The sequence below is a fragment of the Cebus imitator genome, unplaced genomic scaffold, assembly GCF_001604975.1.
Source record: "Cebus imitator isolate Cc_AM_T3 unplaced genomic scaffold, Cebus_imitator-1.0 Scaffold32, whole genome shotgun sequence".
Lineage (NCBI taxonomy): Eukaryota > Metazoa > Chordata > Mammalia > Primates > Cebidae > Cebus > Cebus imitator.
Window position 1 is genome coordinate 6,846,591 of NW_016107347.1, and position 5,278 is coordinate 6,851,868.

The 5,278-nt window shown below is 39.8% G+C and overlaps 1 protein-coding gene across 1 annotated transcript in view; it reads right to left on the reverse strand.

Moving 5' to 3' along the window:
- The window catches only part of LOC108301204 (60S ribosomal protein L37-like), a 69,850-nt gene that overhangs the window by 62,425 nt on the left and 2,147 nt on the right, over window positions 1-5,278 (reverse strand). Inside the window, exon 2 of the mRNA XM_037737029.1 lies at window positions 3,845-3,943. The gene's annotated coding sequence lies outside the window, so the exon portion shown is untranslated. The remainder of the gene's footprint in view (window positions 1-3,844; window positions 3,944-5,278) is intronic.

Genomic DNA, 5,278 nt, shown 5'->3' on the forward strand with positions numbered 1-5,278 from the left:
TTTTTTTTGAGACAGAGTCTTACTCTGTCACCCAGGCTGGAGTACAATGGTACAGTCTCAGCTCACTGCAACCTCCACCTCCTGGGTTCAAGGGATTCTCCTGCCTCTCAAGTATCTGGGACTACAGGTGCCTACCACACACTCGGCTAATTTTTGTATTTTTAGTAGAGACAGGGTTTCACTATGTTGGCCAGGCTTGTCTCGAACTCCTGACCTCGTGACTGGCCTGCCTTGGCCTCTCAAAGTACAGGCGGGAGCCCCTGCACCCAGCCATGATGACTGCTTTCTGACACTCTAGACAATACTGATTATGTGACCCTGGGCAAGTTACTTAACCTCTGTATCTGTATATATCTGTAAAATGGGGATTGTAACAGTTCCTAGTTTATAGCATTTTTTTTGAGGAGTTAATGAGTGTTAATACATCTAAAGTGCATAGAGCAGTGCCTGGCATATGATAAGTATTCCATAAATCTTGGCTGTCATTAATTTATTATTGTTATTATTGAACTCCTCAGCCCATTTGTCTAAAATAATTTACTAGAGATAGAAAGAAGAAAGGAGGGAAGGGAGGAAGGAAAGGAGGGAGGTGGGGAAAGTACTCAGGGTTAGGACTTTTAGTAGCTAGGGGTCAAGGAAGAAAACAGGTTTGGCAAATAAGTAGGACCATCTCTAGGAAAAATGCTTCTTAGAGAAAATCCTAAGCAGTGATGATGTGGGTTACAAAGAGCATGGGTCAAAACTACCCCACTGTGCTGCTAAAGAAAAGGAGCAGGAGTCAAGCCATATCAGACCACAGTGGGAATTAGACTGACACAGATTGAGCCTCAGGCAATCCAGTTGAAAACAAATTAAATTTGTAGATAAATAGGTCAAAAAGAAATATTCTCAGCTGCTTGTTTTCCATATAAATTGTTTTGCCACCTTTAAAGTTTTAAAGCAGTACTGTCAGTTTATCATAATTTTTTAGGTATGTTTCCAACTTTTGTGCTTTTTAATCTAAGTAAACTTTTATATGATTAAGAAAAAAATGTACATGTTTAATTTTATGAAGCCATTGCAAATATTTAAAAAGTAGTAAACAGCAGCCGGGCACAGTGGCTCATGCCTGTAATCCCAGCACTTTGGGAGGCCGAGGTGGGTGGATCACGAGGTCAGGAGTTCAAGACCAGCCTGGCCAACATGGTCAAACGCTGTATCTGCTAAAAATACAAAAATTAGCCAGGTGTGGTGGTGCATGCCTGTAATCCCAGCTACTTAAGAGGCTGAGGCAGGAGAATTGCTTGAACCTGGGAGGTAGAGGTTGCAGTGAGCAGAGATTGCACCATTGCTCTCCAGCCTTGACAGCATAGTGAGACTGTCTCCAAGAGAAAAAAAAAAAAGTAGTAAACACTATGTACAATATGATTCCTTAAGAAACGCATATGTGTGTGCGTGAGTGCACAAAAAAATTCTCAAAGACCCAAAGAGGCAGTTAAGCAAATCTCTGGCCACCGGAATGACTAAACATAAAAACCCAGCAATTGGAAAGAATAATTTTTGACTTAGTTGTCATGTTGAAGAAATTTTTATTGCAAGCATTTTGTTTTGTAGCAAACTGTTTTGACCAAGTCATCTCATGCCAGTAGAGTGCCAGAGAAGTAACTGATTAGGATGCGTAACTGTTACAGGCTGGTAAGATAAATGATGGGTCAAAACAGAGCAAGGAGAGCTGAAGGGAAATGGAGAGAGGTCAGGGAGAAGCTTAGAGTGCATCTCACCAACACTGAGTTAGTCTTTTTTTAAAGGATGGCAAAATTCATCCTAGATCCAGAGGCAGGCCTTCGAAAGCAGAGGACTACACTTGACATATAACATGAAATTAGATGACGATGTTCTGAATGAGAGGGCTCTCAACTTGAAAGAAAGAATGTTTTTAGGATTGGCATTATCTCCTTTACTCTAGGTATTTGCTTAGCAAATCCTTTCTTCATACATGGTTCAAAAGCAAATCACATTTTCCATATTCCCTATTAAATTATTATACATTATGAGTGGGGGCAGTGTTCTTAATGACAAAATATTATCATTTTAAAAGAAATGTTGTCATTTCTAAAAGAAATCAGGAAGATAATTCCATTTACAATAGCTACCAAAAAAATAAAATACTTAGGAATAAACAGAGGTGAAAGATCTCTAAACTGAAAACTATAAAACCTTGATGAAAGAAACTGAAGAAGACACAAATGAATGAAAAGACATCTCATGTGCATGAGAGAACTAATATTGTTAAAACAGCCATACTACCCAAAGTAATCTACAAACTAAATACAATCTCTATCAAATACCAATGATATATTTCACAGAAATAAAGACAATCATTAAATTCATGTGGAGTCAAAAAAGACTCTTAAAGGCAAACCAATCCTTAGCAAAAATAACAAAGCTGAGGCACCATAGTACTTTATTGCAAAATATACTACAAGGTTATAGTAACCAAAACAGCATGGTATTGGCATAAACACAAACACAGAGACCAGTGGTACACAATAGAACCCAGAAAAAAATTCATGCATCTATGGCCAAATGTTTTTCAACAAAAGTGCCAAAAACATACTCTGGGAAAAAGATAGTCTCTTCAATAAAAGGTGCTGGGAAAAATGGAAAGTCACGTGCAGAAGACTAAGACTAGACCCTGTCTCCACTATATACACAAATCAACTCAAAATGGATTAAAGACTTCAATATAAAATTTGAAACTAGGAAATTACTAAAAGAAAACACAGGGGAAATGCTTTACGACACTGGGTTGGGCAAGGCTGTTTTTTTTTTTTTTTTTTGAGATGAAGTTTTGCTCCTCTTGACGAGGCTGGAGTGAAATGGCACGATCTCGGCTCACTGCAACCTCCACCTCCCGTGTTCAAGCGATTCTCCTGCCTCAGCCTCCCAATTAGCTGGGATTACCCACCACCACTCCCAGCTCATTTTTATATTTTTAGTATAGATGGGGTTTCACCATGTTGGCCAGGCTGGTCTTGAACTCCTGATCTCAGGTAATCCACCTGCCTTGGCCTCCCAAAGTGCTAGGATTACAGGCATGAGCCACCACACCTGGCCTTTTTTGTTTTGTTTCGTTTTGGGGGACAGAGTCTTCCTGTCACCCAGGCTGGAGTGCAGTGACACAATCCCAGCTCACTGCAACTTTCGCCTCCAGAATTCAAGCGATTCTCCTGCCTCAGCCTCCCAAGTAGCTGGGACTACAGGTGCGTGCCACCACGCCCGGCTAATTTTTGTATTTTTAGTAGAGATGGGGTTTCACCACGTTGGCCAGGCTGGTCTGGAACTCCTGACCTCAGGGGATCCACCTGCCTCGGCCTCCCGAAGTACTGGGATTACAGGCATGAGTCACCAGACCTGGCCAAGTTCTGGTGTTTTACTGCACAGTAGGGTTGCCCTTAATAATATGATATTATGTATTACAAAATAACATGAAGTGAGAGAGATGCTAAGTACCCTGATTTGATCAGTATACAGCATTTGTATTATGGAAACACCAAACTGTAACCCAGCAATGTGTACAATTACAATGTGTCAAATAAAAAAAGAATCCTTTCCTGTATTCATTATTACTGAAATGGGCAAAATAGCACCTTCCTATTTACTACATCACAGAAATGATGGAGTAACTAAGGGAATGTAAGTTAAGTACGTGAGTTCCAGAGAACACAGTGTAATTTTATTTTTCTTTTTTCAGATAAAGCAATAGAACAATTTACTCAGCTTGAAGAGTACCTATATCATACTTTTCGAAGTTTGCATTTGCATTTCTTATTTCATCACTAATTTCTGAAGTTACAACTCTTACCTTGAAATCTTCCCAAGTTTTGCTCACTTAGCAAGCTTGCAAACTACTGTCCGGCATTTTCCTGAGGCAGATTACCATAGCATCATCCAGTCTATCAACCTTTAAAACAGAAAGGTGAATCCTAAGAATTTTGTGATAAAGCTAAAAGCCAGTAGAGAGCACCAGGCCTTCTCTGGTTCTGATGTAATGATTCTGAAAGACTCCCATGACAAAATACTTTTATCTTAAAGATTGTACTTGTTCTTTATACTTAAAGAACCTGGGGTTTCTGATCATGCCAATCATTAGATAGGAGGCCTCAGAAAAGTCTTTTAGCATCCCTGAGCCTTAATTTCCATTTCTGTAAAAAGTCAGGGGTGCCTTAGATAATCTCCAAGTTCATCTCCACTCTGATTTCTCATCCTAAGCTTCGTAGTTCATTTCTTCAAAATCGTGTGCCTCAAATCAGGAAGAAAATCTGGCAGAAGAGCAAGAAGTGTACTTGTATTATTATTTTCACCAGCTCACCCACCACCCTGTTTCTATTTTTCCAGGTAAGAGCCTTAGAGTTGCTTTTGGTTTTTCCCTTTTATGTACTTTAGACAAATTATGACATTAATTATAAATACAGAATACTTTCCAAGTTTTACCCATTACTTCTGCAGATACTATGTCATTTGATTAGCACAACAGTTCAAACTGGTAGGTATTATTTTTAATTTACCTGGTGAGGCAACTAAAGCCCAGGAAAGTTCACTGAATTAATTGCCCAGAATAACACAGATAGCAGTTATGGGACAGGTCTTCTTCTTCTTCTTTTTTTTTTTTTTGTAAGATGGAGTTTCACTCTGTCGCCCAGGCTGGAGTGCAGTGATGCGATCTTGGCTCACTGCAATCTCCACCTCTGGGTTTCAAGAGATTCTCTAACTTCAGCCTCCAGAGTAGCTGGGATAACAGGCACATGCCCCCATGCCCTGCTAAATTTTGCATTTTTTAGTAGAGATGGGATTTGGCCATGTTGGCCAGGCTGGTCTTGAACTCCTGACCTCAGGTGATCCACCCTCCTTGGCCTCCAAGAGTGCTGGAATTACAGGCATGAGCCACCACACCCAACCGGGACCAGGTCTTCTGATTCTGAAGTTTTCTTTTCACAACACTGAAATTTCTATTAAGGTAGATCCAGGTTTTGTAGCACTTGAGGTACCTATAATTTTGATGACTATCTTCAAGGATAGGAGTATAAAACTACAATACAACACAAAGTATTATCCTGTAAACATACTGTTAAGGCCCTTCTCAGGGCCTCCTTGGGGTCTATTCAAGGAAAGGGCCTCTAGGGTTAATCTTTAGGGTTAGGTTTCATGTAGTGTTTTATATATGTTAGACACTGAAATAAATACTTTTTTTTTTTTTTTTTTGAGACGGAGTTTCGCTGTTGTTGCCCAGGCTGGAGTG